We start from the raw sequence: 12,288 nt of genomic DNA on the forward strand, positions 1-12,288 counted from the left end.
ATCAGTGTTAAAACCCAATTTGTGCTGCAGTTTCTTTCCTTCTGGCTGTTTTGGATGTATAGTGAAGACAAACTAACCTCATGAGTAATCTTGTAATTTTCCAGGAGTAATTTTTATGCCTTTTACTCACATTTATGTATTTGTTGCTACTGCTATTGAATGCCAAGTCAAACCAGAAGCAGTACAACAAAAGGAAGTGGATCAAAGAGGAAAACTCTTTATTTTCACGTTCTAATTAAATGATGCAAAACAATATTTTTATTAGTTGTTACCCCTTTTTTTTAAACCAACCAGGCACTACTTCAATGTCAAATCTTACAGTTACCCTGAACATTTTTGTTCTAAAATAATTAGACAGCAAACAGACGTTTATATTTCTCACAAGGTGTTGAAAGGTAGTTGGAGTAAAACTTTGGGTTTCCATGGCAACAAGCCTGCACAGATACAATATCCAGGCTGAGAAGCAAAAGAGGAAAAAGACAAATTTATGAAAATGACTCTATCTGCCTTCCTTCTGGTGTTTTCTTTTTACTACCGCATACTGAGTAATCACAAATTTAAATTCTGCTGAACGCTAAAGCCATTTATGACTTACAGGCCCGACAAAAGTGAGACGTACCAGTAGAGACAAAAGGCGAGGCTAATGCAAAATACAATCTGTGCTTAGCAAATCCCACAATAAATATTCATTTATCCAGCTAAGCTAAACGTAGTGGGTTTAAAATAAAAATAAAACATCTGATTAAACAAACCAACTACCATCCATTTCATCTGGTTGACACAACAGGAAGCTGAACATCAGCTTTACATTTACAGCAGAATGACGGGAAAAGTAAATAATTAGGAGATCAGAAAGGTCTAAGGACCATGCATTAATTTAAAAATAGAATAGTTGAGTCAAACCTTCTGCAAACAGAAGACAATTCATATAATAAACTGACAGTTTTTCAGTTATTGAGCCACAAAGTGAAAGGCAGTGTATGTTTATGAAAAGATTAGATTTGTGCCATGATTTCAGTGATGACATATCTGATACATTTAACTTCTGGTTTCATCATTAAAATGTGTGAAACAGACTTTTAAACCAAATCTTTGTAGTTCACATGGTAGTGCAAAACATTTCTGTTAATATGCCTAAAAATCTTAAAAACATCTCGTTTTTATTGCAAACTGCTCTTGTGCCTCTCCATAATTTGGCTTTTGTTTGTTTTTTAGCTTTTATCTTAGAATAAATAAAGAAGAGAAGAAAACGGCAGGATTTTAGGGGTGTGTAGTTACAAGCAGTTTTTCACCTTGACTCTGGTCTGCTGTCAGAATCAACTGTTTCTGTTGTGAACATAAGCAGTGTGCAGCCTTCAGAAATGAAAAACCTTCTTTTTTTTATAAACATCTTTCAAGCAGACAGGTGGCGAGATTTTGGTATTGAAAAAGATGTCTTCCAAAGTGTTTGTCGAACTTTTGAACTCCTAATACTTGAGCCTTACTTGAGTTTTTGTGTGTTTATTGTTGCAGCCAGCAGAATTTCTTATTCTGTTTGTTTAGTTCATCTTGTCTGCTTTTATTCACTGCCTGAGACATCAGAAGAGATCTTAGGAATCAAGGATTTCCAGAGACTGGGGCATGTATTTAACAAATATCTTCATTGAGACAACGGCAGTGGGTTTCTCCTTCTGCTACGTCGTTCACGGGGTTAACACCGCCAACCGGTTCTCTTTCATTTGTGATTTTAAAAGGAATGTTCTTCATAGAACTGATCAAAAATGCTTTTACTGTTGAGTTTTTTCTAATTATTTAAGATGCATGCATCAAATATCTTCAACACAAATGAACCATATGCCCTATTGGTACATTATAATACAAATTCAACAATTACACAGAAGTCAACAAATGTCTGATATATGAAAGTATTTTTGCACCTCAAAGTTTTCATTAACATCGTTGTTACATAATTTATACAAGTGCTGGAAGGCAGCAGCAGCAGCAATAACCCAATAAAAATGTTACTTCATTCAATGCAGACACTCTGTCTGCAGTGACGCAGATTCGCTCACATCATGATGCTGAATGCTTGAAGTTCTTATTGGCTACATTCACACAGCAGGCAAATGTGACGCAGATTAGTGTGCATTAATGTTTGCATTATTGTTGGTCACAGAGGATGTTTGTGCCTATTGAACGACATTTTGTTTAAAAAAAAAACAGTTCGAACTCAGAAAACCCAAAAGTCTTAACAAAATCTGAACAATTTACAAAATGTGAAGTAAAAATAATAATAAAAAAAGCTTCAGTTGTATTTATTTCATTGAAAAGATAGTAAGGATTGTTTTTTTAAAGTTTCATTTGTATGGTATTTGCCTTTCTGACTGGACTTGTTATAAAACAAAATTCAGATTTTTTGCACATCTTTACCAACTGTGCCAATAAATTTGTCCACTTGCAGCATTTCTGGTCGTCAGGATTTAATCTGTTGGTAATGCCTACTTTGAATTAACAAGCCTTATTTATTTATTTAATGAATATGTTTATTGTTTTCAGCATTTCTCTTTGTTTCAGTCACTGAGCAGTCCAGCATTAACCGTTCAGCTGCATAAAACAACAGCTACGTCTTACTAGAACAACATGTTATTACAGAATAACTTTAATCGGTTTATGTGTTCAGTTCCTGCAGACGCCGGTTGATCAGCACCTGATCAGTGAAACTCTACAGGATTTCTACTTAAAAAGTTGTAATCTTACAGCTTGTTTGTCGCTGCTGCTTAATGTTCATACAGAGCATTTGACAAAAGAACAACACATTTCTCATTTCTGTACATTTCTATTTTTTATGTCTGAGTGTATTCACATAAATACCAACCGATCCCGATGAAAGTCTGAATATAAAACTACTTTATATTCTTCTGCTTGAATGACTACAGAAATGTGAAAATGATTCTGTCTGTGTCTGAAAGCGGTGATTTAAATCTTATCAAAAATCCATTAGGGAGAAATGTGACTTGTTGGTTTCAGATGATGTAAATATGTGTAACTGCATGGAAAGTTCTGTCAGAATTGATCTCTGAGCTCATTTAGAAAAAAAAGATCATGCGGTGATTGATCTGAAGCTAATTTTTAGCTACAGTCTTTTAAATTACTTTACCTTTGCAACCACACAATCCAGGAAACATCTTTTTCTTGACTTTTCAATGATTTTTTTTTCTCCGTAGCAAATGATTTGTAAAATGTGAGGCAGGTAAAACTAATCATGCCGAACCAGAAGACAAGATGCACCAATCAAGAACCCAAAAATTCATGTTAACTTGTACCACCCTTTTTTTTCTCTTGGTCATAAAAGAGCTTTTGTCGCTTTTTAATTAATTATCAGGTTGTCCCACTTATCACAGTAGAGCCTAATTAAACTCCCCATTTGCATTTGTGCTCAATGGACGTTTGATTAATACAGGCCTTTTGTGGATAATTTGGATAATATGTACCACCAGAAGCAGAAAATACATCTGTTCTCTGAATCATAAATCTGAGCTTCTGAATGATCATTAGGTTGAATCAGCACAGTCTGTTCATTTAGGCTTCAATCAGTCATTTTAGTTGCTCTGATCAGTGAGAGCGTCGTCTAAATCAACCGGGTTTGTCCCAGAACCGAAGTTAAAACACAAACTGCAGGGAAGGAAAAGCGCGCAGTCTCAACTCTGACATCTGAGCTCTCTCACAGGTAAGTTTGACACTGTGTACAAAGTGCTAAATTACCTGCCAAACACCCAGATATCCCACCTCCTATTTTCTGCAATGCATGGGGTACAATTCACACCTGTGAAGTGGGTTTATTTTCCCACTCAGTGTCTGTCTGTGCTATGAACCCCGGTGTGCAGAGAGCGGCGAAGAATTTCAGCAAAACCTTGAACAGAGCGAGCGCTGAGCTGCACTCTGGCTTGTTTTAAAGGATACTCTGTTTTTTCTTACTTCCTATATGCCACGGCTATTTATTTTTGTAAAGTTCAACAAGGTGATATTTTCTAAAGCATTTAATGTCAACACAAAACAAAAAAGTTTTTATCCAAGAGACTCCATGAGGAAGAAGATTTCCTCATGCAATCTGACAAAAAGATTGATAGCAATCCTTTTTTTGACAAGCTGATTCCCTGATGTCATAATGATAAACACACAAAGCTACATTTTAGCAGCTTAAAATGCAAACTTTATACGTTACAGGATATTATAATTTTTCATTTAATACCTTTCAGACTAAACAAGTGAAAATATGGAACTATTTGGAGAGCTAGAGACTGTATTTACACCTTGAAAATGTATTTCTATAACGAACAAACTTTACTCTGGAGTTCCTAAACTTTCTGAAAAAGTTTGAGAAACCATGAAATTAATGTCACTATTTTCTGTAGAGTGAAATAAGCTCAGAACTACACAATACTTTGTGTTTGTCACATAAATGACCAATAACATTAAAGTTAGTGGTTGCAACATGGCAAAAATTTGAAAACTTTCAACTTTTCAGTACAGTTAGCTGAAATTAAAGTTACATTTGTGGATTTTCAGAGACTGCTTTGGAAGAAAACTGCAGCAAGAGTGATTTCCTTGTGTTCACAAATTGATAAAGAGAAATAATTCAAGAAACTCTGTTGCAAGAAAATACGTATTTAATAATTAAAAAAATTATGTGATGTGGTGTCACTGTTTTTTATCGAACAATGGACCATTGTCTATTAACAATCGACCCTTGTCTATTTGCAGTGCAGAATACGGAGATTTTTCTGTAAAACGTAACTCCAAATTATTTGCAAAAAAATTCGTCTGTTTGCAGATTTTTTTTAAAGCGTATCAGAACATGTAAGTATAAAATTTTCAAAGACTGCAAACCATAATAATACTTTTTTTTTTACTTTTTTTTATTAAATTATTGAAGCAAATCAACCTTTTGCAGTTTTTTAGATGCTCATTTTCTTCAGTTTGATAGTTCTCTAAAATGTTCAGTGTTGGATGTAAAAACCACAAAAAGTCCTTTAGGCTCAGTGTGTTTGCAATGTTTATTTTAATATTTATAGCAGCACGTTTGGCTTGAGGGAATCTGAAGGTCCATTTATCACAGTAATGAAACAAGAGCTGCCTTTTGCTTGAAGCTACAACAGCAGATGAATTGTTGGGCTGATGATGTAACCAATTAATATCTTCTCTCATCAAAAGTTGCCTAATTATATTTTATTACTGGATACATAACATATAATTAGTCAGGGCCACGATGCTTAATCTTGGGTAAAGACGAGTGCTCTCAGTAATGTGTCCGTCATCAACAGCCTGCGTGAGATTAAAGGAAGTTTAATGCATGCATCTGCAAGGGAAGTTGATGCTAAGCCACCGCCTGGCTGAACGCGGGGAATTAGAGAAAGAATTGCAGGTCCTTTGATCGGATTAATGTATCTAAGTGTTTATGACTCAGGTGCCCCACCGTCTGAAGTCTACGCTATTATTTCCTCTGATTACTGCATTGTTAGCTCACTCTTTCAGCTGATGGTGAGACATTCTGGTGACAAAGTGAAGCAAAACTTTTTCCTCCTCAACTTAATAACACGGCCAGATTAGTGATGCATATTTAGCGGGACGCCAGATGACACGAACATTGTTCCAGGCTGTGCTCGCTGCAATCCACCCCGACTTCAAAAACTGCCCCCATTTCAGAAATTTATTAAGGGATTTGTATTTCTAATGACACCTGCACCCTGCTACCAGAGCAACGTAAATAATCCCATCACAGAGTCCCCACTCATCAGCGACAGGCTAATCCCTTGTTTAAGGCAGTAACACCGACCCCACCCATTAATACTGCCCTCATAAAGACACGGCTTTACATATATTATGGAGTTATAATGTGGCGAACGCTTACAGCCGAGTCGAGAAATCTTTCTCTCTGCTCCGAGAACATGTCACCTCTGCTGGTTTTTATAAAGGGTTTTGCCTCAACACGTCACACAGCTTTCACATGCATGAGAAATAAATAAAAAAAACTTTAAACTCTTAACATAGTGATGTGTTAAGATGAAGTTAGGGGAGTGAAATATAAAACCAAGTCAACAGGGTTTTTAGTCCTGGGGGTGAAGCATCATAAAAAATAATAATTTGGGTGCAAAAAGTGAGAATACTTTTGTTAAAACACTTTAAATATCAGCTAAATGCAGAACTAAACCAATAGATGCAACAAAGGTTTTCATAACTTTCCTCCTTGTCTAAAATCTAATTGGCTTTCTTGGTAAAAATGTTGATGGCCTTAAGATAAATCAATGCTATTGCAGCACCACACTTTGAGAATTTAGAAAAATCCTGCCTTTAATTTAAGTGAAGTTATTTACTGAGGAAGTAAATGTATGAAACATAGCACTGAGATTTCATAATTTCCTTTTCTTCTTGCATGTTTGTCAGCACATCAAGCAAATTTAAATATTAATCAAAGGCAACAGAAATAAACACAAAATGTAGTTTTTAAATAAAAGTGTTCAACTTTGGTTTGAAAAGTGGATTAGTAGTTTTGAAAAGCATCTTTCTGAATAAAAGATCATTTAGAGTCAGAAAACAAGAAGCCACTTCCATCAGGACCATGACATTTTTCCAATGCTACAGTGATCACAGAACAAGCTTTTTTTTTTTTTTACAAAACAAGATATTTAACAGGACTATGCTAGAAAAACAACCTGTTGATTGTAAGACTTTTCCAAAATAAAGCCTCAGATTTAAGAGAATGAACCAACTAATGATGGAGACGAGAAGAAGATAATTTATTAAACCACTTAGATGATTAGCCTGAGAACCAAGGAAACTACAGGTCATAAAGTTCATCAGGTAAAACGAACTATTATTATTATTTTACAGATAATTAGCTCCAACTTTGCTGGGGGTTTTTTCTCAGTGTCTGAGCTAAATGAGGAAAGTGTGTTAAAACCAGCAAATAGTTTTAAGTGAATATTTGATGCAGCAGGTGAACTTTGATGATTCAACAGGTGAAGTCTTTGGAAAAACGTTTTAGAGCTTCGTTAAACACTGAGAAGTAAAAACCGAGACTTGTCTTTCTAATATGAAATATTGTGGTGACATTGCCTGATATTCCATATATTTACTACTTTTAGCTGTTAGTCAGTACTGTACTGTATAAATAGTCTTTACACTCATAACTTATATACTTACAGTTCTAGCATATTTGAAAACTTAAATGTATATTTGTAATATGTATTTTTGTTCTCTGGATGGATGCAAACTGCATTTTGTTGCTTTGCACTTGTGACTTGACAATACAGTTGAAATCGACTCTATTCTTGGAGAAATATTAGCGTTGACCGCTGTGGGCATCAGAGGAAAATGCTGGTCAGAACTGGAGCAGCAATAGTTTATCTGAATGTTACCAACATTTTTTCAAATTACAAATGACAATAGTCATTTTTTTCTGTGGTGGATTAAAGACAGATTGGGCTCATCAAAGATCACTTTTATATACCTCCACATATAGCTTTTTTTTTTTACCTTTACAAGCAATAATCATTTATAAATGCGTTATCTGCATTTTCCATATGTGTTAAAATTATACCAGTTTTCCCTTTACAGTAAATAATTAATATTGTCCTGCATGACAAGCTGAAATAAAACTAATGAGATACGACCACTGACTTCAAGTATCTCTATTTTTGCAAGTAATTATTAGCCTATGAGAGGCTGCACACACAATAATTTGGTTAAAATTGATTATTTAATAGCAGATAAGGAAAAAAACAGAAAGGCCTTTCCAAAAACAGATGACTCAAATAATATGGAAATGAAACCAACATTCCCAGCAGATGATTAAATCAGTTTGTTCCTGTGTAAACACACCGTGAACATGTCTTTAAACAGAAGCTGCAGCTGCATTCATGGTCTGTAGGACAACGTAAACCTGTCAGTTTATTACGTCTTATTACAACGGCGGAATGAGCCTAAATTTCAAAGGTTAATTTATGTCACTTTTTCTTGAAATATTCCTCAGAGCGTCCAGAAAATGACTGCAGACTCAGACCGAAGCATCATCAGAGTCAATTTCCAAACTTGTAATTGCTTTTCACTTCCGTCCTGTAATGGCCATAGCCTGAGAACCACAAAATATTTGCTGATTTCCTTTTCTGTTGGTAGAAAATTTACACTTCACAGCATTGCGATTGTTCAGAACGCAGACATAAACTCTAATTTGTCCATTTTCTGTCTTATTACATAAATGGTGAGAAGAAGATTAGACTTTACTTTGAATTACCTGATGCAGTCCGGCAGCAGCCTATCGCAAAAATCTTTGTTTTTCTCTGAAAACAGAAAAACTTGCAGTGGAGACGTTGTTTCCTTCACACAAATACAGACCATTTATCTGGGAACATTTACTGAGTATTTATTTAAATAAAAGTACATCAATAATAACTGAATTATGCCGCCCTTTGATTTATTACCACTGCTCTCATAAAGTGCGTCATTGTTTGTTTCAGGTTAATTGGGCTTCGCTGCCGTCTCATTGTAACATCCGCTGCCCCTTGTTCGTTTAGAAAACGCTAACAGGTCTCTTATTTAAATCAGTTACAACAACAAGAATCAGGACACAATATTTGATCCTCCCATGTTAATGCTTTAAAAGTCTCTATAAAAAATATTCTGGCCTCGTGTCTTTCTGTTTCTCTGCTGCAAATCATTCAAAGTTTTAGCAAAATACATCTTGACACTCATTTCATTCCCTGCTTTTACACACAGATTAAAGAGTGTTTTAGAGGTCATGTAGTTGTTTTTGTGTGAACAATTTGCACATTGTATGTATATAAATGTTTCTTCTGTTAAAGTGGCAGCATTATGGAGATTCCAGGCACATATTGGCATTTTACAACACTATTAAGTTACCTTAATAGTTGTAAATATCGAGCATAGCTCAATGGAAGCTTGTTGACTTAAAATTGGCCTCTGTCTCTTTCAGAAGCTCATACTCTGATACGCTGCCTTCATCACAACGTCGCTTCTCCATTATGCCGTTTACAACCATTATTTTAGATACATTGGACTGAGAAGCAGTTTGAATGATGATGTCAGCAAACTCATAGCTCCACCAGGTGTTGCTGCTGCCGCTAGTCTGGAGGAGCGAAGTGGCAAAGGTTCAGGGGAAGGTATAACATTATTATAGGATGTTATAACCATTTTTTGATAATTATTGAGTCGGTAGGTAATATATTTAATTAAATTGAGATAAGGAGTGATATTAAATAAGTGTTCCCTTCTTCCTACAACTTTTAAAATAGAAAAGTGGAAAACAAATGATTTTGTTCTTGGCTAAGTGTTCACATGTTTTTTTTCTGACTGCTTGTTCTCTTGTTTTTTAAAACCTGTTTCTATTAAATAAATGATATAAGCTCCAGAGAATCAATCTTAGACAAACCATACCATACCAACTTTATTTATAAAGCACGCTGTACATCAAATCTCAACATAATAAAAAAACATAAAATAAAAACTTACAGTTTAAAAACAAAAACATACAATTTAAAACTAGATCCCGCTAGAGTTGAAAGCCAAGTAAAATAGATGGGTTTTAAGACAAGCTTTAAAACCCTTCCCTTTAAGTGTTTTAACACTTTCAGGCACAGTGTAAATAAGATATTGTTCTTAACATTTTTGCCTGGTGAAGTAAAGATTTAATGAAGCCAGTAGTTATTATACATTATGTTAAATTCATTTATACCTGTGCCGATTTATTTATTGGGCTAATTTCATGGTAGCCTTACCAGTGAACATCAGATTCACTGGTAAATGATTTCATGAAGGACTGAAGAAAGATAATTTATTAAAAACTAAGATCTTTTTTACTCAAATGAAATTGTTTAATAATTTCAACTGCTGTTGTTATTAAATAATTTACAACATTATTTACATTTAAAGGAAAAAGATGCATTTATTTTGAAAATAATTACTTCTAGTTTTATTTAAATAATCAAGCTTTGTATTTATATTATTTCTATTCTTTGTATTTAACAATTAAATTAGTATTTCTTGGTTAAAAGCACATTCGGCTCTTTATACCACTCATCTCCACCAATTACTCACTATTTAAATTTTCCAAATTAGTTTGAATCTGTTTTCAAATATAAACTGAGCAGTTTCTCAACTGAATATATATTTTAAAATAGTTTGTTTCTAGTTTCTGGCTGTTTAAGGAGTAGAAGGTCAGAGTTCACGGCGCTTTCAGACATTTACAGAAAGTGACATTTATCTGCCAGCCAGAGGTGGTTGTTCCTCTTGAAGTGAGAGAAAAGGCTCACAAACAAATTTGTGGACCTTCTGTTTGCTTTGCTGCTTTGCCCTGTCAGTAGCTTCACACTGCAGTTTCTCCTGGATCCCAGGCGACTCGCCCCCACCCCCACGGTGCACGTGGCCACCATCAGTGCCCATATTTCAGAGAGTGAAACCAAACTGAAGGGTCTCGCCGGCTTCTTTTCAGTTTTCTGGAGGAGACTCAGAGTAGGAGCCTTATGAGTTTCTCAGAAGGATTTGTACTGAAGCCAAGTTTTGAATGCAAGGAGCCCTTTGTCTGCTCCCTTCTGAACCCGAGGGAAAGCCTGAGTCAAAGGGGCCGTCTGCCAAAACGGTCTTTCTTCTCGCTAAAACCCCAGAAAAGAAAGCGGGTAAGCTCCGCACCTTGTTTCTGTGCCAAGAGTGCATGTGCAGGAAGTCCTCGTTCTCCCCCCAGCAGACCGTCTGCCTTCCATGCCAATCAGGCCAGTGAGTTGGCAGCGAATGACCTTGCTCGCCAACAATGTAAGGAGGATGAGACACAAAAAGCTTCACCCACTGTGACCTGGCTCCACAAATAGTTGTCAGTTTGAAGCTGTGTCTGTTTGGATCATGGATCATGCTCTGTTCAAATCGAGGCTCTTCACAATAACGAGACAGAGAAAAGGTGCAGCGCGAGGCCAGGAAAGGCTCAGGGCATTTCTGCATCCTCCACTGTGACTGACCCAGGGATACGAAGGAGTGTGAAGCGTTAAGGCAGGCCGGCATGATCCGGGTTTAACCTCCACCTGGGCGTTAAATGACGCTGTGGTTTTTGCTTTCTTGGTCGTTTTCCCTGTGCATATTTAAACTCACCCGTGTCTCTGGTTTGTTGTTGGATCCTCTGTGTTGCATGTTTGCACTGGTGGTGTGGAAGCTTGATGGTTTAAGAAATAAAGCACTGCTTACCTGGGCTTCCTCTTCCAAATGATGGCTAGATATGACAGAGGCATTTGGAAATTTTGACATGTCGACATGAATATATGTATATATTACTGTCACCAACTTTACTTTTTTTTTAGCCTCTTTTCTCCTGACCTTGTTAATAACAGTCACTGTCAGGAAGTATGAAGCAGATTTGACCACAGGTGTGGATGAGAGTTTGAAAACTAGCCTGTGTCACTTTTGATTATTTTCAGGGATTAACAAAATATAAGCAAAGTGAAATGTGTGACGTGTGCATCTTTTCATTAACAGCCTTGGACCGAAGCCAGACCAGCTACTGAACAAAAGGTTGTAAAACTTAAAAAAGGTGAGAGAGGCGTCATAAAATACTGAATTTGGAAAATAAAAAATACAAGGCCAAAAGAAGTTTTACACCTAAAAAGAAGAGCTGAAAAAATGTTCATTAATTAGTATGAAAATGGAAAGGATCTATAATTCTGGAAGTAAAGCAAAGGCTTCATAAACTCCTGGGATGTTTGAGGAAGCTGCTCTCTAACAGGAAAAGGTGAATTGTTACCTCCAGGTTGGAGGTCAAGACCTGCTTTCTGTGGAGATGTTCAGGTATCTGTAAGTCTTGTTTATGAGAGATGACAGGATGGAGTGAAAGACTGACGAACGGAGAGAAAGAGGGAGCTGCTCCAGTCTGGTGAAGAAAGAGCTGAACCAAACACCTACTGCTCCATCTGCCCTTACCGGGTCCAGTCCTGGACATCTACCATCCTGCAACTTTTAGGTAAAAAAATAAAACAAAAACACATTTGAACCAACTTTCACTGTCAACTGATATAAATCAAAGTGACCGAGAGAGCAAAGCACAGAGGTCAGGTATGGTGAGTGAAGCAAAGGAGGAGAGGATTCTGGGAAATATTGGTTTATCACAATAACCAACAGTGGTATCTCAGCTGTACGTTTTTCTATATACTACAGGTTTACATGAAATACTATTTAAATCTGAAAACCAGTCTGCCTCGTTAGCTTAATTCAGAGGTTCCCAAACTGTGGGGCGCGCCCCCTAGGGGGGCGCCGTGT

Source organism: Poecilia latipinna, unplaced genomic scaffold (genome assembly GCF_001443285.1).
Source record: "Poecilia latipinna isolate Pla-1442-1.1 unplaced genomic scaffold, P_latipinna-1.0 Scaffold210, whole genome shotgun sequence".
Lineage (NCBI taxonomy): Eukaryota > Metazoa > Chordata > Actinopteri > Cyprinodontiformes > Poeciliidae > Poecilia > Poecilia latipinna.